The following is a 22,071-nucleotide window of genomic DNA, read 5'->3' as shown; positions in this document are numbered from 1 at the left end:
GTGTTTAGTTTTATGTGTATCAAATATTTTGCACCTTTCTATCATTCATATGGAAGCATGTGTTATTACAAATGTTTCAATTATAATTATATTTACATTTGATTTAAATTTCCCTTAAGCTTGCATTGCTACATTATCTTTCATTAATATCTACACATTCTAATTATTTATTTAATTAGAGTAAAAATAATAATTAAAATTTATGCAAAATTAAGATAATAATAAAACCTTATATTATAATTTAAAAAATATTATTTTATAATTATTAGATTGGAAAATCTAAAAATTAACTAAGTTAAATCATTTAAATTATTGACTTCACTTGCATTTGTAAGTTATACATTCATACATTGACCTATGAATTGAAAGATGAATAATTAAGGTAAAAAAAATAGATATGGGTAGATTAAAATTGAAAATTATAATAACCTAAAATTAGTTATCTTATTAAATCCTTAACATCAAAATCATTAAAATCGTAAGAGATTTTAAGAAAAATTGATATTCAAAATCATTAATTATGTACTCCATAAAAATGCAAAGAAAATAGAAAATGAAAAGAGTTGTAAAAAGAAAATAAAGCAAGATGAGTACATTTAAAAATTAATATCAGTTAAAAGTTTCGAGTTTGACTGCAATCTTATAGTTAAATTTATAAATGATAAGATAGGAGAACTAGTACATATGATGGTGACCTAATAAAATTTTAATTTTTAACCATAAATATATCTATTTTTTAAGGTATATTATTCAATTAATAATTTAAAAGTCAATGATTATGTTCATAACATATAAATTTAAATATGCAATAGTAGGGGTAATTGGTTTAGATAATTATTAGGATTTTTTAAAACTAGAATTATACCTTTATTCATTTAAATTATTTATAGTTTATAATGTATTATCCTATATTTTAGTAATTTTGAATTCATAATTTTTACTTTGGTTATTTAATTAATCAAAATTGCAGATTCCTTTATTTTACTGAGAAGAAGCAAATGTTTAAGTTGGAAAGAATTTGATAAGTGAAAATTATGTATTATTTAATATATTTTATTTTCAATAAAAATGTGTTATTTTAGTTGATTTTGTATAGGAAAAATTCAAAAAGGGAAAAAAAATTTATGATCCCACAACATCACGATGTAGGAAAAAATATTGCCACAGCAGCGCACCTTTAACACCAACGAGGCACCACATTTTGGATATAGCAGTAGCATGCTATCAATTTTCAAGAATTGTGATGGTGAAACATCCAACGCTGTGTCATTACCAGAAACACTATGTTAGAAAGTTAACTTGGTGGTGCCAAGTTCTTAAGAATTTAAATGTTGTGGAACCAAAATTTCTCATGCCTTGGTACCAATTTTTCCAATCTGGCATCGCAGTGCCTGAATGTCAATAGTTCCATGGCAATGTAATTTTAACTTCCAAGGCCCACATTACTCTAGTGAAAGGTCATAATAGTTCACTAAGTAATCGTTCCACCTCATCAAGTGCCATGGCAGAGCAGAAAATTTTGTGCCAGGGCACTATTTCATTTATAGGGCACCACAACACTAATCTTTCAAGAGCCATAGTGCCAGTTACCTTTTTTGTATTTTTCTAAATAAATGTTTTATTTTATTTATAGAGGAGTTTAGTCACTCGTGTAAAAATTAGTACTTTTTCAATGTAGTTCTCACACCACCTATTAGAGTAAAATCAAAGTGAGGCTAAAGAAGTATATTTTATAATCCATTCAAGTGTTTAGCTTGTGTTAGTTGAAGGAACTCCATAAATAAAGAAAGAATAAGTGTATATGAGATAACCTTGATCCTTTTTAGTGATATCACTCTCTTATATTTTTATTCTTCTATGAATTTAATGAAAAAGAGTTTGCCTATCATTTATTCTATGTTTAGCTAAATCTCTTATTTTGGATTGATGATGCAATGAGCATGTTTTTTTTTTTTTTTTGAATGAAGATGCAAATTGCATTAAGAACTAATAAAGGAACTATTACAGGTGCTTAAGAAAAGATCAACCTATCACAGTCCTCCCTAATCAAGTCGATAAATCTTGATGGGATTTCCATGAATAAAAAATTATCCCAAAAAAAATCACCTAATAAAGCTAGGTGGGTGCAGTAATCTGCAACCTTATTACATTCTCTAGGGACAAAATAAAAAACAATGTTATTAAAAACTTCAAGGAAAGCAAAATCCATCCGGCGGGGATTCTTATTCTCTATCTTCAATTTTGTAATTCTTTGGAGCTTATTCATGATATTCACATTATCTCCTTCTATAATTATTCCTCTATTCTTACTCATCCAATCTTGTAAAATATTTTCAAATTGAAGTATGGCTTTTAGTTCTAGATAAGCCACATCCTAATGAATGAGTTTTTTTCCATAAGCACACATCATTCTTCCTTTATGATCCCTCAAAACTCTTGCCAATCTAGCTAGATTTTATTTTAAAACCAATGCATCTACATTCAACTTGAACCAACCTTTAGGTGGGGGACACCAAACTTTAGACAACATTTGCTGATTGGAGTCCCAGTTCTTTTCAGTTGGGATTGAATGTGGGGAACAAAAACTTGATAGAATTTTTGCTGTTGTAAAAGATTTAGATGGTGTCGTCTTCCCATGTTTTACCATATTATGCACTTTCTAGTTATGGTAAACAGCAACTGCATATATTTTAGCTAAGACAGATTTTTGTTTATTTGAAATCTATAGTTCAGCAACACATTGAGCTTTGTTTTAGAACATTGATACATTGATTCCTCACTTCCTTATTGTAATCAATAATTCCTGTAATTTCACACAGCCTGTTAAAACGTGTTCTGTATCTTCCGCCATTTGACAGACTCTAGGACATTCGTTTCTGCAATATAGTTTTCTATGATTAAGTCATACATTGGTTGGTAGTGCATCATTCAACAATCTCCACCAAAACAGATATTCTCTTTGAGATATCTGTAGTTTCTTGATCCACTTTACATTATTCAAATCTCCTTCATGATTTCTATAGTTTGCTTCATAAGACAGTGAACAAATCAATCTTCCTATTTCAGTGCTCTTTAATTCAATGCTATCTTCTCTTGATTCATTACCTATTGGTGTTTGAAGGACCAGCTATCCCATTTCCTCAGAGAAGTAATTCTCCACTTTCACCTTATCCCACAATCCATTAACATTTACTAAAAAAGAAACCTTTCTTCCACATAGCACATTTGCTTTAGATGTGGACGACCAATTCTCCAAATTCATGTCCAGTAACCAAGTATCCTTTAATATATTAATGTTCTCCCCTATTTTATATTCCATCTTATAATTGGCCTTAAATAACTTGCACCTTCCTTGATGATGTGCCATGTAGGAGAAGAATTCCTCTTTATTCCCTCCTCCCAGATACAATTGCCATATCTTCTTTTGAGGATTCTGCTCAAAACTGAATTCCTTTTATGTATGAAATTCCATGCTAATCTTGCTCTCAGTGGGCCTTGTCTTTCTTCTTCTCAATGAATTCCAAAACCTCCTGAATTTGTTGACAAGCACATAGCCGGCCAACCTATGTAATGCATCCCCTGCTTTCCTTTCTCTTTATGCCATAAAAAAACTTCTACACAAGCGATCAATTGTCATTAAAATAATCCTTGGGATAAATGAGTGAGTTGTTAAATATGAAATGATTGAGGAGAAATCTATTTTTATTAACATTATTCTTCCTGTTAAAGAAATAAAGAAATCCACCAAGTACCCCATGAGTTGATTCTTTCGAAAGCTTTTTCTATGTAGTAGTTGTAATCTCTTGCCATCATTCTTCTTAAAGCCAATTTTATACCCAAATAATTGATATCCTTGACTTCAGTAACTCCCATCAGTTTTTTAATTCTTCTCCTCATTCTTCTTGGGACATGTTTGCCAAATAGAACCAGGGATTTCTTTGAGTTGATTTTTTGTCCAGTCCAATCACAGTATTTATTAAGGATTTGCCTCAAAATGATAGTATCTTCTCTACTTGCCTTTATAACAACTAGTACATCATCTGTGAAGAGTAAATGGGTAATTTCCTCTACATTTGAAGCTAATTTAATACCCAGCTGATTGTTCTTTTCTTGAAAAGCCTTGGTCAATAATTCAGAGCATATCATAAATAGACTAGGGGATAACGAACATCCCTGTCTAAATCCACATTTTTCCTTTATCCAATTTGTATTTCTTCCTTTTATTATGATTACAAACTTAGGATTGCTAATGCATTGTAATATCATCTTCTTTATCTTCTCTGGAAATCCAAGGATCTCTAAAATCTGGTTTAATGTCTCCCAGCACATTGAATCATAAGCTTGTTCCATATCAAGCTTAAAAAGCATTAGCCTGGTTTAGCCATTGAATATCTCATCTTATTCACAATCTCTTGAGCCAAGAGGCAGTTATCTGATATGCTTCTTTCCAGAATAAAGGCTCCTTGATAATCTGAGATGATATTAGGAAGACAAGTTTTAATTTTGCTTAAGAACATACCTGCTGCAATTTTGTAAGTTGTTTGACATAAACAAATTGGTCCTAATTTAGAGCATACTGCAGTATTTGGGACATCAACTGCATCCCAATATTCATTCTTTTTCCACGCATTAGAAATAATGCCTCGTACAACCTCATATGAACAATATATATTTTTGAATCTAATCTTTGTATGCTTCATTGTCTTCACATTTGATAAATGGAGGAGTACCGGGTGGTGATCTAATGCTACTCTAGGTAGATGTTTAATGATTGCATAAGGAAATATTTCAAGGATTTAGAATTAATCCAAACTCTATCAAGCCTCTCCCATATGTGAGTAAGTCCCTCTTTGTTGTTGCACCATGTGAATTTAGGACCAATCGATCCCATGTCATGAAAGTCATTATTTTCCATGAATTCCTTCATTTCTTGTGGTCCTGGTGAAAATAAGAATCTCTTTCCTCCTTTCTTTTCATGTTTTGCCAATAAACAATTAAAGTCCCCTCCAATTATGCATTGTTCCTCATTATTTATGTTGTCTTCAATCAAACTCCATAATTTCCTCCTTTCATACGCATCTTTATTTCCATATACTATTGAAATCTTCACATTTTTATTTCCTTGAAATGTCAAATTGCCAATGATATATTGATTGTTTGATTATATAGCTATAAAGGAAATTATCCTATGCTTCCATAAAGCCAAAATTCCTCCACACTTTCCAGCTGCAGCAAAATGATAAAAATCCCATTCATCACCTACCATTTTCCTCCATCTGCATCCAAATTTTCAAGTTTCATTTCCATCAGGCCAATGAAAAAAAACATCATTTTCTACTATCACATTTCTCAAGTAGTGGGACACTTCTTCTTTGCTCCCCTAAAATTCCAGAAAATTATTGAAGACACTTAAAGGTGTTGTGGGGAATAGACCACAACCTTTTCATTGCTTATAACTCCTTTTCTTGTTCTCTGTTTTTCTTTGATTGGTCCTAGCATCTTTATTTCCTTTGCCAATTTTATTTCGTTGTTAGATGTCTTAGGCATATCCTTGCATCCATCACTAGTATCAACTTCATTTTTACCTATGTTGTCACCTTCTTTGTCTTTGTATATTCTTAATTCTGAATCATCTTCAATTGTTCTTGGTTCACTGTTCTCCTGGTAAATTTCTGCACTTGTTCCCATTTTAATTTCCTCACTTGAAGCCTCTCTAACACAGGTTCCACCCGACTATGTTGTTTCATCCATAGTCTTGATAGGAGCTTCATTACTATCATCAATTCCTTCCATTATCTCAGATGAAGATATGAGAATCTCAAAAGAATTTGTACAAAAATTTGTTTCTTTCTCCAACCCCATTACAGAGATGATCTTACCTTCTTCAACTATTGCAATGTTTCTATCTTCCCCAACTTCCCCTGCCATTTTGGATCCTTCTCATTTATCCTCTGAATGATTTATGCAGCAGTATTTTTTAACAACTGATTTTGAGAAGGCTTTTTAATGAATGTCTTTTGTGTTGGCCTAGCCTTATTATACATATTTCTTCTGTGAATAACATGGATCCATGGACAATAATTTGTGTTGTTCCTCTTTACTTGTGCTTCTTCACTCTTGTTGGCTTGAATCTCCTTTGTAAAATTTAAATTTTGATTTTTTGCCAAGCTAATTTTCTCCTTACAGTTATTCTTCACATGTGCTAACATTCCACATTCAAAGCATGGAGTAGAAATTCTTTCATACTCCATTTTTTGAAAAAACCTTCCGGCTAAGCTCTCCACCCAAACTCCCAATGGCAAAGGTTGATCAAGTTTCACTCAGACACAAACTCTTGCAAATTCTCTTTCCCCCCATTGAAACATGTTTCCATTCAACATCAACAGTACTCCCACCATAGAAGCAATTCTAACCACATTGGTTTCATCCCAACATTGCAAAGGAAATTGTGGAAGACTAATCCAGATTGGAGATGTAAGACCTTTCATAGAAGATGGTAAGAAATCAAACGACCGTCTCTCCGTTCCAATTATGTGGACATTCACAAACCATGGGCCTTCTAATAAAACTTCATCCAAAGCCTCTTGATTTTTGAAAGAGCACAAAAACCAACCCAATCCAAGGGTGGTGAAGTGAAACTGACCGTACAGTGACCACTGTCTCCTTAATTCCCAAGCCACCACATGTGGTGGTATTTCTTTACCAAAAACTTTGACAACCAAAGAATTCTTAAGTATGTTTGCATTCATTCTTTCAGTTTACTCTATCATCTTCACTGCCTTTCCATCTTTTGTCAAAACAGCCTCTCCTTCCTTAAAATTAACCCTAATATAAGGCTTTTTATCCAAGGGTTCGAATTTCTCTGGCATTTGATCAACAATCACCTTCTCAGAACCCTTCTCCTTTGTATAAATATTTTTGTTATCTGAGATAAAGGAATTCACATTTATCACACTATGACCACATATTGCATTTGAATTCCCAAATCTATTAAAAAAATATTCATTATGGAAGAAGAAGCCTCAGTTTCAGTGGCTTTTGAAGGAGATTTTGATGTCAATTTCAGTAAACATGGAGTTTTAAATTGAAATTCTTTAGGAATCTCTTTTCCCTTGCCTTCCACATGACTGATGTTGTTTAGTTTACAAATAAGATTTTTAGTAATAACTAACTCACCTTTAATCTTCTTCTTCGGGTCTCATCAACATCAAGGACATTGCCGCCATTATCATGAACAGAAACAACTTCGTCTTGAGTAATCCTTCCATCCTTTGTGTTTTGATTCCTAGGTGGAACCAAAGATGGCTGGCAGCCTTCTGCCACACTGACCGTCGATGAGTTTGAATTGCGGATTGAAAATCGGGAAGAAAAATTGAATTTTTCTCTCTCTAGAATTTGCACCTTCTCCGATTGTGGCCTATTTGGAATTAGTTGAGGGAAAGTAATGTGTTAAGTTTTATACTAATTAAGAGTCTTATTTTTTAAATGTATAATGATGTTTTCAATATTATATCATCCATTATTTAAAACACATAGTGGTCATATATGTAATTAAAATATAGTGTTACTCTTATTTTAAATAGTTGGGGAAAAATATAAATTACTCTTCAAAAAGTTTTTAAATTATTTATTTTTAAAATGTAGAGTCATTACCCGGTTCCATAGAACCAAGCTTAATAAATTTGGTCAAGAAATGTATTTTTTTCTAAATTTTTTAAAGTTTTAACTATTTTTTACATTTAAAAATAGATTTTGTTTAAATAAAATGGTGTAAGCTAATGATTAGCAATCATTATTATGATGGAATGGTGGCAATCCAATGATTGGATTGTGGTGGTCATATACATCTCATGCTATATCATGATTTATCCATGTCAGCATGAATATGGGCCATTTAATCCATGCAAATTGGAATGGATGGCTCAGATCTAGTTGGACAAGAAATTGGGTAGCATGCAATTTGAACTTGTCGATTATACTATCGATCTAATAAGATCTAGACTATCCATACAAAATAGAAAGTCTATATTATGTCTTCTTCTTTTAAATAGGTTTTTAGAAAAAAATTTCCTTTGATTGTTGTGGATTTTTTACTAAACCAAACTTAATGAAATTTAAGGGAATATTTATGTACATATGCAGTCCTTATATATGAATTTTTGGGGCTTCATATAGCATATTTATAATATTATTAGAAACCCTAGGTTTATAATTAAGGTTTAAAAAATATCACTATCTAGTGGATCTTAGGGGCTATTATTGGGCTTGTCCTCTTCCTTAGAGCTTCAAGAAGAACTTCTACGAAGGACCCACAACTAAATGATGCTTGGATTGAAAGTTTGGAAACCTTTAGTGATGAAGTATTGAATAACCCTTATATCTCCTCATCAATAGTTTTTTAAGGCTTGAGAAGATTAGGGAGTGAATAAGCATTTTTCTGGAGAAGAATAGAGGTAATGGGAGTTCTTGATTGCTTTGGATGGGGGGATGTGTTGGAATGAGTCAAATGAATAAAATTGACAAATTCAAACCCTAGGGGAAACAAAGGGATAAGATTGATTTGAGCTCATATCCATATGTTTTCCATGTATCTCATGTTTTTAGGGGTGTATAATTTGTCCAAAAGTACAATATAAGGAGAAAAGGGGTTTTTGGATTTTTATGAAGAGAGAAACCTGGGAGTTGGTTTCAATTAAAATAAGGGTTTAAGCTGGTTTCATTAAGATTAAGAAAGTTCTATAATAAATTTAAGTGGTTTATGCTAGCTCATGTTGAGGGATTTGACAACTCTGAAAAGATTTGACCACTTTTTACCATTTAGGTATTTTTGAAAATTTTAATTTATTTAACCAATTAGACTGATCAAAATTGGCCAAGCTAACTAGAATAGACTCTTGGGAATGTTTGTAGACTATTTAGGTCAGGAGCATGAGATTTAATATCATGTGTTTGGAGTTCAAATTTGGGAAATTGATTTTGAATTTGACCATTTTGACTAAGTTGACTAAGTCAACTTGGTTAATGGTCTCCCATGAACTTGACTCATCAAAAGCTTGGTGAGGCTTAAGTTTGAATGTTTAATAGAAATGATTCATGTGAATTTTAACATTTGACCTAAATTGACCATGTTTGAACAATTTTAGGTAGAGTTGACCAAGTAAACTATTAATTTGTATAGTTTGACCAAACATGTTCAATCCATGAGGAACTAAGTTTTAACTGATTTGGTGAAGTTCTAATGTAAATTGGGGTTTATAAAAGTTCAAACAAGGGGTTTGATCAATTAGGTTAGGTTGAGTCATCTCAACTCGGTCAAATGGTTCAGAAACTGAGTTAGAGAATTAGTGTTGATGAATTTAATGTGTGAAGCTCCAAATGGTGAAGTTTGAACATTAATTTAAGTCAACGAGTCAATGCACAACATGTTGATTATTATTTCAAGTTTGATTATTTAATTCACCTCAACTTAAAATGAGGTTAATAGCATGTTTTAAAGGCTTGAAGTTGTACTAAGTGGATGTGAAGTGTGTTCTTAAATGGATTTATAATGGAACACATATACATAAAGAAATCACCTAGGTTTAAAAGTGCATCATTTTGAGATCATATTTATAAAATTATAAAAGAGATTTACGATTTAAAATAAGCACCTATAACATGGTATGATAAACTCAGCACATTATTGATATAAAAGTTATTTGTTCATGGCACAGTAGACATCATGTTTTTCTTTAAGAGAATAAGAATAAATATCTTGATATTCTAGATCTTTGAAGATGACATCCTATTTGGATCCACAAATGATGAACTATATGAAAAATTTAATCCACCATAGGAAATAAATTTAAGATGAGCATGATGGGTAAGCTGACATACTTTTTAAGGTTCAAAGTTAAGAAAAGAAAATATGGAACTGTCCTTAGCCAAACTAAGTATATCAAAGAACACATTAAGAAATTTGCTAAGGAAATTTCTAAAAGTATAAGCACCCATGAGCTTGACTACATAATTAGGCAAAGGCTCAATTGGAAAGCCCATTGACAAAAAAGGTATAAAGGAATGATAAGATTATAGATATATCTATCTTCTAGTAGAATTAATATCATGTTTGGTATATGTTTTATGATAGATTTTAGGCTGAACCTAAAGATTCTCATTTGACCATGGTAAAAAGAATCACATGATACAATATAGGGACATAAAATTTAAGTATTTGGTATTCTAGGAAAAGTATGACCTTTGAATTAGTGGAATACTCAAACTCAAATTTCTCATGTTGTAAGATAGATAGAAAGAGCACATTAGGAATGTGCTGATTTTATACAATCTTTAGTTTCAAGGTATAGTAGAAAATAAAATTCACTAGCCTTATCCATTATAAAGGTAGAATGCATAGCTGCAGGGAGTTGTGTTGCCCAAGTCTTATAGCTAAAGTAACAAATTATTAATTTTGATTTGTAAATAGAAAACATTCTTATCATGGGTGATAACATCGATGCGATATACATCATCAAGAATCCAATTTAGCATTCAAGGACCAAACACATCTTTATCAGACACCACTTCATAAGGGATTATTTATCAAAGGGTGATACATATATTTAATTCATTGACCCAAAAAATTAATTGCCTAATAGTTTTACCAAGGAACATCATTATGAGAGGTTTAGCACACTTAGGATGAGATTAAGAGTAACAGATTAAGTGCAAGAACCAATTTGTTAGGATAGGGTGTGTTTGTATGTTTTGCATGAATTGTGCTTATCATTTGTTTGTTTTTTATGCATGTTTTGTTTATTACAATGTTTTTTTTTATATAATGTTTAAAGAAAATTAATGCTCATAAGAAAAAAATCAAAATTTCTTTCATTTCATATTATATAGTTTATAAGCATGTTGTATGATATACGTATTATTGGATGATTCCCTAGGCACATCAAATGCAAAATTAACTATCTAAGATTATCTATAGAAAATCTTAATACTATATGATGCATGTAGGATTGTAAAATAAAAATTATTAATTGTGAATTGAACTAATTTGAATGAAATGAGAACAGTCTTCACATTGTATGGCTTAGATTTAAACTATATGATTTGATTGGTCAAAAGCAGTTATGGGAAAGCTTCAAGATGTTCGAAAAGTTGAAGGTCATCTTATACAAGGTCAATCATATTGGATGATTTGACTTGATTAATCATATAATACTCGTGGGGATGATTTAGGTTCTTTTGATAGTACTGTATAATGCACGATTAGGCTGTATAATATTAAAGACACTCTATATTGGGAAGCAATTCTCAATTCTCTTCACTCTTTTCTCATGTCAATCACTCAAGCCTTGTGTGAAATCCCTTATTACTCCCATGGCTAACAAGCGGTCAAGAGCATCTAGTGGCTCATCTTGACCATAGAGAGATGAGAGATTTATAAGTGTCTAAGCAACGCAGTGTGGATATTAGCAAAAAGTTCTAGGCGCCATTAGAAATCCTAATGTCTGTAGAAATAAAAAAATTCCCTAAGATTTATGTGCAACCACTCTCCAATTAGGATTTCTAGTTTGGTTGCATTAAGATTGACTGGACTGCTCCACATAAATCATATAATTTTTTATTTCCATTAGAAATCCAAATGTCTATAGAAAGCAAAACATATCCCTAAGACACATCATAACCTATCTCTTAGAAGCTAAGTACAATCTTAACTACCAAGCACCACCACATCACTCTCCCTCTTACTTCACAAACCACTCATTATATCTTATTTAAAGTGAGAGGTATAGATAGAGGATATTTCATATTACATAATCTATGTCATACAGGTCCAATAAACAAATAAGTTGATTGAATAATCCACATTTAGATAGGAAGATTCATTGCTTTGATTTGAAGACCTAAACTGATTGTATTATATGATATATATCATATAGGATGATCATATAGAGATGGCCTCATGCTATTTGTACAAATTTTACTATATAATCCCTTTATTTTATTATTTGATTAGGTTGATAATTTAAATTACTAGCCCACTAAGGGATTTTTTTTTTAAAACTTAAGTATCAATATCAAGGCTTAAGAAATTATTCGAAATGTTTTAAGTGTTTTGTAAGTTGTCTTGAGAGCTCATGAGAGCTTTTGGAGAGAACCTTTTAAGAGAGTTTTGGGAGAGATATTGGATATGTTTGAGAGATCTTTTGGAAGGGACAAAAAATGTGAGTGAGAGATTCACCAAAGGTTTCTTAGCCTAATTTCTTCCTTCTTCATCAATGCGCTATTAAAATTTATGTGTGAAGAAGCCAGTGAGACTTAGTAAGAAGGCTAAGATCTAGTTGAGGTGTTTAGAGAAATTGGCCTTTCAGGAAGAAAATTGTTGTGGGATTTTTCCATCACCATGAAAGAGAAGATGTTTTCCATATTGTTAAGAATAAAAGGAGAGAGGTTTCTCCACCTTGTGAGAAGTAGAAGGAGAGGGCAGGTTGAATGCCTTAGTAGAGGACTTGAGGAGTGGATGTATGTGAAAAGTGATCGAACAATAATAAATTAGTTTGTGTTTCTTTTTAAACTTTCCTATATTTTGTTTATTGTATATTTTATTTCTTTCAAATGATAATTGAAAAATCTTTGAAAAAGAATTAGAATTGAAAGCCAGCACCTTCTAATTTTCTCTTGATAAAATAAATTGAAATATATATACGTTTCTCCCCCCAACACACACATACCCTCTATCTCTCTTTAATGTGCCATAATTCTTTGATTAACATCAAACCACCTTGATGAAGCCCATATGGGAACTTTCTCGATGGTCAAAGGGAATTATTTTCTAGAATGCATAGGAGAACTTCCCCAAATGATTAAAAAGAGCTAGTCCCTCTTCCTTACTAAGGGAGGTCATACCATATAAGGGGTTGTTCAAGTTCCTCACTAAGGAAGCTTTTCCCCAACTATTGCGCAAGAAGACAACTACGACAATCACTTGTTCTCTTACAGAGTGGGAATCCTAACTCATACACACCAAATTCAAACTATAAATATACGCCTACTCACAAGGCCCTCATCTTATCTTACCATGACAAACTAACAAAAATCCCCCCCCCCCCCTTAAAAAACCCCCCCCCCCCCTTTCTCACAACAACAACAAACTTTCCTCTCTCTTCAAAGATGATATAAGGGCATCAACATAAGTTGTGAGTAACCTTAGCAAGCCCACCAGTTGATGCTCCCCATATCATAGCAGTCATCTATGAACTTACCCATGTATACGTTTTGAACCTCTTTGGATTTACTAAACTTGCCCTGGAGAAAATAAACCAAAGTTCATTTAGCACCGCCTCCTCTAGTTAGTCATAGGGGAAAACTTGTCTAGGGTTATCGGTACTTAAAGTCATTTACACTAAGTGTATTTTTATCTTTTTATGTAGCCTTTCATATAGCCCTAAGATTATTATAAATAAGGGGTGAAAATGAGTATATTGGATCTTTGATATCTTTTTGTATCTATTGGATCTCTTTTATTAATTAAGTGAGATTTTGAGCCCAGTGCATTTCATTAAAGAATTTCCTAGGAACCCCCTTTGTCCCATTCTCAAATTAGTTATGTGTCACTCCTCATAGAGTTTTCCTATCATAAAGGTCAGTAATCATCCCCAATAAATTTGGATCTAATAATATAAAGAAAATAGAATTTAAAAGTTATTTCCTAAAATTTTGAGTGCTTAAATAAAAACTACTCACAAATTTAAATAGAAAATTTTGATTTTATATGTCACATAATGTTTGAAATACATATAGCTTGAAATAGGAGAAATATCCCCATTATTTTGTATTATGACAGAACATCCACAAAAATTAACTAAGGGCTAAATTTCCCCTCTTTTTATATGAAAAAGCTTATTAAAGTCAATTCTAAGCAAATTTATTTCAAACATTTTAAAAATAAGGTTTTAATAGCCTATAATATCGTTCTATCTGGGTTTGATCAAATCTTCTTTAAATAAAATTCAAAATTTATTCAAATAAGGTTTAAATAAGTTTGAACCTTTATGCACATTCTTCATCTCATGACACCATCAACAACAATCCTCTCCATTCCATCATTCTCATCTTTGTCTTCCCCGGTAAGCTCCCATCATGAAACCATCTTCCCTCACACACCAACGATCCCATCAATGAACCCTACCAGTAGTAAATTATTTCCACGTATAAGTTAGTTCTATTTTCTCTCATTTATGAGCCCCTACTTATGTTGGTTCCACCCACTTTCATATATTTTCCCCTAAAAACTCCCATTATGAAATTCTACATTGCGACCATAATTCAAATACCAACAAGCTACTTTGATCTTTGTTTAAATTTTGATTTTAATGTATTCAAATTAAGGTTCAAATTTGAATCAATGTGCATCATATTTCATAGGACTTGCATCAATAAGCAGGTAGTGAACACAAATAGGGTAAATTGGTCTAAAATATACTTTCAGAGAAATTTTCCTAAAAAATGAAATAACTTTCATATGTTTTAAATTTTGGGCATTATGAGGCATATAAAGTCAAATTTCCCTTTGAATATCATAAAACTCAAATTTTTGATCTTTTATTAGGAGACAAAGCTCTCTACCCACTAGTGGTGTACAATAGAGCTAGGTTTGAATATTACTTCTTATAGATGTGGCAAGGACATCAACCATAATAAAGAGGAAACATTTTGCAAAATGACACTTTAGTAAAATTACTAAAATTTCACTAAGTACTATATAAAAATCTTTTCATGTGCAACACCATGAATATATTCATAAAACTATCTTCTAAAGTTTTGTAAACATGATGTAGATGTACTAAAGGGGTAATTTACTTAGCATTATTTTAGAGTAATAAAGAATGATGTACAAAAGTGATAAGAAAATTTTCAAAAGTTTTGTATCTTTTTATTAATATTAATTACTGTGATGTCTAAAATATGCCTTTCAAACTCATATTTATAGGATTAGGAAGTCTACAAGAGATGAAATACCTAAAAAATAAAATAATAATAATATATTACTTAAACTTCTACGAAGGAGTGAATAAAACTTTGATAGCTACATGTGGATTGCCACCTCTAGCATTACCCTATAAAGCCTTCAATAAGCACCTATGATGGGTTCCACTATAGTAATCATTCAATGAGTACCTTTGGTGAGTGCCTCCAATGGCTTCATCGGATAATTGCGTCTTTTGGTTGAGGCACCTATTGAATTGATCAAGTCAATACTATTAGGTGGATAAATATCTTCAATATACTAGCATTAAGACTCTATTTTAAGAGAGTTCCATTGAAGTCAGAAGCTCAATAAAAAAAAATTCCCTTGAGGCGGGAACTTTTGTCGGTCAAGTTCTTTCAGAGTGACATGCTTAGTGATTTGAAGGATGTAAGAACCCTAGCTTGAATGACATGTTTGGTGATCTCACTCACTATGTTGAGGAATTCTAATATTTTGAATTTTATCATGCTTCATTAATTATGAGGTACAATAATGACTATGGATGGAGTTTTACATCAAGAATGATATCATATTTTAAGCTCTTTCAAAGAATGGGACTTAAAATCATTGAAGGATGATGAGTTATGTTTTTTAAGTGGACAAATTTTTCTATGGATTTTGACTCTCCCTTTCAATCAAGGTGCTGAACTAACTTATTCACTATGACCTAGTACTAGTCTAGATTGCATCTAGTCTCTTTATCTTCTTTGCCAAATTTCTCAACCCACTTATGGAAAAGAAAACTTTAGTGGAACATTCACCTATTTCATTATATATTCAAGTTTCAAAAGCTCAAGTACAATTGTATTCCTTTGTCATGTTAGCATCCAAGAATTTATGATTTGATGGTGGTGAGTGAATTGATGAGGAGATTCATTTATGTAAAATTAACTATGGAATTTTTTTTAACCCAAAAAAAGAATTTTTCATTAATATCAAAAGTGGGGTACAAAAAGTATAAATTAGAAAAAATAACAAAGTTGTCTCCCCAACATGAGCTGATAGACACATAAAACTAAAGAAAACAACAACCAAAAAAGAGAAGAGCAGAGACTAAAACTCCTCATCTTAAAATGAAAGATCCTCCATAAAAATGAAGACCTCAACAATGATCATTTGAGGGGCTTAAATCCCTACCCAAGATAACATCAGTTGATTTTTTCCTCTTTTCAGGGGCAATGGTAACAGATCCTAGTTGTGGTAGTTCTTTCTTAAGGACTATGGGTCTTTGCTTTGAGGGGATCAAACTGTTGTTTGAGATATCCTATTTCTGAGGTTTTTGAGCAGTGTAGATAATAAGCTCTAGGTTGGGATTAGTTGACATAGGAAAGGGGCATCTCATTTCATATCCTTTAGAAGGAAGATGGTCATCCTGCTTAGGCATTTACTTTCTAGTGATGACATTCCAAGTTCATAATTAGTCTGAAGGTTGGGAAGATGGAGGATTAAATTATTGAGTATGCACAGGAATAGTTTTATTCTCCATTGATGAGGATTAAAGAATGTTGTTAATAGGCTACAACTTAGTCTTCTAAAGGAAAGTCTCCACTTTATGGCCAATAATTCTGAAAGTTCATCAGGGTTGCTAAGCCCTTATGAACTAGCCCGAGGCTAACCAAATGGGGGGTTGAATTGGTAGTTTTAAAAATTCTTAAAGAAAAAGCACAATCTTTTTGAAATATTTTAAAACATCAAACCATACGATCATCCAAATGAAAATAAAGTGCGTAAATTAAAATACAGAAATATAATAAGAAAGAGCACACTAAATTTTATAGTGGTTTGGTCAACTTGACCTACATCCTCTCTCCGGAGCCTCTCCTCTGGGTATTACACTAAAACTCAGTGACTCTCCTTTTTCTCTCACAGTAATGCGGAGAAGCCTTTATAAACTCCTTTCCACCAATCCTAATAAGACAGAGAACCCGGCCTCCTTTTGCTTCCTCCTGAAGTAGACAAAGAACCTTGATCGATTGCTAAAGAAGACCTTCCTAGAGCCACCAAGGAACCATGGATGATGACTGGAGAAGATGACTCATATCCTATCTTGGAGCAACCTTTGTGAACCCTCAAAAACTCCCCCTCACAAGATCCTCTCTCTCTCTCTCTCCCAAGCTTTCCCTCTCTTTCTCTTGGCTCTCTCAGGCTAAGATAGCAGCAAAATATCTCACCATGAATAATTAAGAGATCTTTTATAGAAGGGCTTAAAATTTGCCATAATTTGCAACTTGTCATCATAGATTATCCAGGATGATTGAAAAATTATTTTTTATGATCGGTATATTTTTAGCCCTTTCAGCTATGATAATTTGGGAGGGCTAAATGATTAGAAGCCTTATTTGTTTTGATTGACCAGAATGATATGGACATCAACCCATACAATTAGTTCAAAACCATACATATCATCCAAGATATCATTCTGGTCATCCAGAAGATATATGTTGGATGATGAAAAATATAACATATCGTCCAGTACAATTAGTTCAAAAATTAGGATTATTATCCAACACATCATTATGGTCATCCAGGTGATACACCTGGATGATGGAGAATTTTAACTGATCTCCAACATATCATTCTAGTTATCCAAGCGATCAAGGAGAAGACTAAGGTTTTTTCTAATGGATCATCCAAGAAGATCCTGCGATCGTCCAAGATGATATGATCAATTAATCAAATCTTAATTACTTTCCTTAATTGCCTGACTAATTTATTCATTATTGTAATGAATCATCCAAGATGATATGGGATCATCATGTATAATTGCTAAAAATAATCTCATACCTAAAAGAGTTTGGTGGCTAATTCTTTTTTATTTGAGCCTATCATCCAGGATGATGTAAATATCATGCATGATGATTTGCTTAATACAACTATCTTAACACAAGAGCCCTAATTAGGGTTTCTTTTTTTAACTAATCATCCAGGATGATTTTGGATCATCCTGAATTATATGATCAAAAACAAAAAACTTTAAAACATATAGAATCTCTCCCCCTAAGTATGTATGTGCAAGATTACTTAGCATTAGGATCCGCATTATTATATTTGACTCAAGAAAAGGTAAAAAATATTAGAATTACACTTATAGATTGACTCAATCCTAATATATTCAATTTTGAGCTTGCTTGATTCTCAATTGACCTTATGGACCTAAAATATTAGTAGGCAGGGTAATATTAGAGAAATATAAATGCCAGAAATATTTGATATCATCAAAATTATAATCCTTAAATCTAGGTTTACAATAATCTCCCTCTTTTTTATGATGGTAAATATTTATTAGGAAATTTAACTCAAGTAGATTAATGAAATATAAATTAAAGAAGAATAGTATGAACCAAGAAATACAAATTTTACTAAAAATAAGTAGGTGGTGCAAACACTAAACAACAGTAGTATGAAAAACAACAATACAACAAAATATAATTAACACTCTAACACTAACACTACTCTCCCTTTTGACATCACAAAAAGGAGGAGGAAACAAAAATGAAATACAAAGTTTAAATAGAAAATAGAAATTAGCAGTAATACAAAAACATCACACAAAAAGCATCATAAAAAAAGTCTATAAGTACGGAGGGCCCTTATTAGGTGAAGGAGGTAATGGTGGTGGATGAAATAAATTGGAGATGGAAGAAAAATGCTACCTAAACCAGGACATATCCTGGTCATGCTGTTGTTGTTGGTGTGTCACATATACATCAAATTTAGCAAAATCCATTATATGATGTTGTCCTGTACAACAACGTAAGAGTCAAACATAGCCTCCCACTGGTCAAACCACTCAACCAGCTGATCCAACTGTGAGTGTTGGCAGATAATAATAGGTATAGGACCAGGTGTAGGATCAGATTTTTTCTCAGCTCCCTCAGCCTCCTCGTGCCTCAGATGGAGACGTGTTGTGAAGAAGATGGAAGGAGCTATTAGTGTAGTAGATAGGTTAATAACCTGATTGGGAAGGATATTGAAGATTATATTTTGTTTCTAGGATAAAAGCTATAATGTGTCCTAAGGAAAGGTTGGGTTTTCTTTTGTGCCGTAGATCCCTAATACTGGTCAGGTGCTCAATGTATCAAAAGAGAAGATAAGTGGCATTGAACTCCCTATGGCCCATTATATAAAAGGTGGTGATCAAGAGTAGGGGAGTGATGTGGATACAATCACCATCCTTTGCGGTTACTGAGGTTTTAAAAATATATTGGATTATCCTATCATCCTTGACTAAGGTGCTTGATGCCCCATCATGGTAGGAGACATTTGTGTGCCTACGTAGTTGGTTGGAAGGACCCCAATCATAATCAAGATTTGAAGACAAGATGTGAATCTTATCTCTAATAGTAGAAAGTTGGAGGAGTTTATGGAAATCCTAATAGGTTATCTCTACTAGGCATCTGTGCACATAGGACTATAGGGCATTATAGCTGGAGTTGATCCAACGACTAGTAATGAACTCATATAAAAGTTCAGAGTTGAATGGAAAATCTAGTGTTAGAATGAAGGTAAGGGAGGTGTGAGTGAACAGATTTAGTATCAGGTAAGTTAATGTTAGAGGATTGACAATCCTTGAAGTTATGATCCCAGCAGTTTTGTATTAATGATAGATAGCTTAGTTAGCCACCTCAGTGAAATGAGGGATGATAGTTTCCCTTAAAGAACTATCGGTTGCCATCTTGGATCTTTTCCCACCAGCCATTGACAAGGATTGAGAGTATGAGTGAGAAGGAAAGAAATTAGAGGGTTTGAGGGTGAGAAAAAAGTTTGAATTTGGCTGTTCATAAAGAATCGGCCACATCATCCTGAACAATCGCAGGATCATCCAGGACGATGAGGTGAATTTATGACATTCAAGATGATTGTAAAAAAAGGCATTCTTATTATCTAGGATAATTAAAAATCTTCCATGGTGATTAGACTCATGCAATTATCCCAAGGAGTCATGCTGGACTACCATTGATGAAATTGATTGTTTAGGATGATTAGGTAAATCATCTAGGATGATCGATAATAATGGATTATATAGGCTGAATTTAAAATGTATAATCATTTTTGCCACATAGATCATCCAGGATGAATAGGTGTATCATCCAAGATGATCACAAATAATTGATTAGAATTCGATCAGATTATTCAGGGCGATGTGGATCATCCAGGATAATCTCAGATGATTGAGTCAGATCAACCATCATATGGATGATGAAGGGTGATTTGATGATAAAGTATGGGACGATATGAATATCATCTAGGACGATATGATCAAAAAATTAAAGATTTTTTTAATGGAAGGAGGTGATCAGAAGAGGTCACAAAATATAAAAAGTTAATATAAATCAAATATGAAATAATGAAAAGATGATAAACCTGACAAAAAGAAAAAAAAAAAGCCAAAGTTTTTTTTATTGATCAAAGCAAGAATATGATAAATTTTCCATGTGATTGAATTAAAAATTTGTAAGAAATGAGTAAACATCACTAAAATATAAAAAATGGTAGAAAAACTGATCATGTTTTTCCTAGTTTGGATTCCCTATAAGGTAAAGATCTTTTAAAAGCAAAAATCTAACTTAAAAAGAAAATCAACCAAGAAAAGTGATATATTCAACACTTCATTCTAGAAAATATATCCGATAGAGCAATGAACCAAAGTAATTAGTCAAAATTAAGGGTTTCAAAAATCAAGTGATTGAAGATATCAAGGGACATATGAATTCTTTTAAGATTTAAAAGTTTAAAAAAGAAGGAAGCTTGATTTTTGTAGGCTCATTTTGTGCATGTTGTCAATTATTTGACACACTTTGTGCATCTTTTGATTTTTGATACACTTTCTATATCTTTCATTTTTTTGTGATCATTACGCATCTTTCCACTTTTTCTTTTTAGGCTCATTTTATGCCTCTTGTCATTTTTATGAGCTAGCTCCCTTTTGAAACCTTTAGAGAATCTCATTTGTGAGAATATCTTCCATATAATAGAGAAGAAAATCTTACTCTCTAATATAAGGAAGAATAAACCACAAATCAGAATCATATTCATTTGATAAATGTAATAATATGATCAAGAAAAACTTGAAAGTGATTTAATGACTTTGAACATTATTCATATGAGATAGATTACTGTAGAAAGATAGAAAAGATCTCAATTTCAAAGTCCTATTTTTAATTTGAAATAAGATTTTTGCTTTGAAAAGAAACTTACACCTCTAAGGGAGTTAGAGGAAGGGAAACAATCAATAGTCTTTATTCCTTTAACTGATTGAGGGATGTCAATCATTGATTACAAATTTTTCAAAAATAAAAATAAATCATAAAATATCATTTCAGTAGTGACCAAAAGAAATTTGAAAGGAGAAAAGAAAGTAGAAAACTAAAAACATAAAAAATACCAGCAAATAAACATGAACAAATAATAAAAAAAATAAAGAAAAGGTAAGAAACAAAAGAAAAATTAGAAGACAAAATAAGAAAAAGGATAAAAAAATATAAAGTTAAGTGTTTAGTAATCATCAAGTTCATGTATTTATGTCAATCACACCCAATCTGGTCCTTAAGATAGTGAAAGTGTCAAAGGCCACTAGTTTAGTAAAGGTGTCAGTTAGTTAGTTTTCAGTTGCTACGTTATATAACTTAATGTGTCCTTAGTAATATGGTCCCTAATATAGTGATACCTTATGTCAATGTGTTTGATCCTTGAATGTTAGATATAATTTTTAGAGATGCAGATGTCACTAGTGTTATCACATAGAATTGAAATTGTGCCAAAAGAAAATCCTAAATCAGTGTTTGTTGCTTCAAATAAAAGAATTGGGACACATAACTTCCTAAGGCAATGCACTCAGCTTCAGTAGAGGAAAGAGCCATAGAGTTTTGTTTTCTACTGGACCAGGAGACTAAGGACTATCCTATGAAATGTAAAGTTCCAGAAGTGCTCTTTATATCCACCATATACCCTATAAAATTAAAATTAGAATATCCAATAATTTCAAAAGAAGTGTTGTGCCTAAGATACCATATTCTTAAGTTTTGGGTCCCTAAGAGATATCTAAGGATTCT

The sequence above is a fragment of the Dendrobium catenatum genome, unplaced genomic scaffold, assembly GCF_001605985.2.
Source record: "Dendrobium catenatum unplaced genomic scaffold, ASM160598v2 fragScaff_scaffold_1570, whole genome shotgun sequence".
In the NCBI taxonomy this organism is placed as follows: Eukaryota; Viridiplantae; Streptophyta; class Magnoliopsida; order Asparagales; family Orchidaceae; genus Dendrobium; species Dendrobium catenatum.
This window is presented reverse-complemented; position numbering follows the sequence as displayed.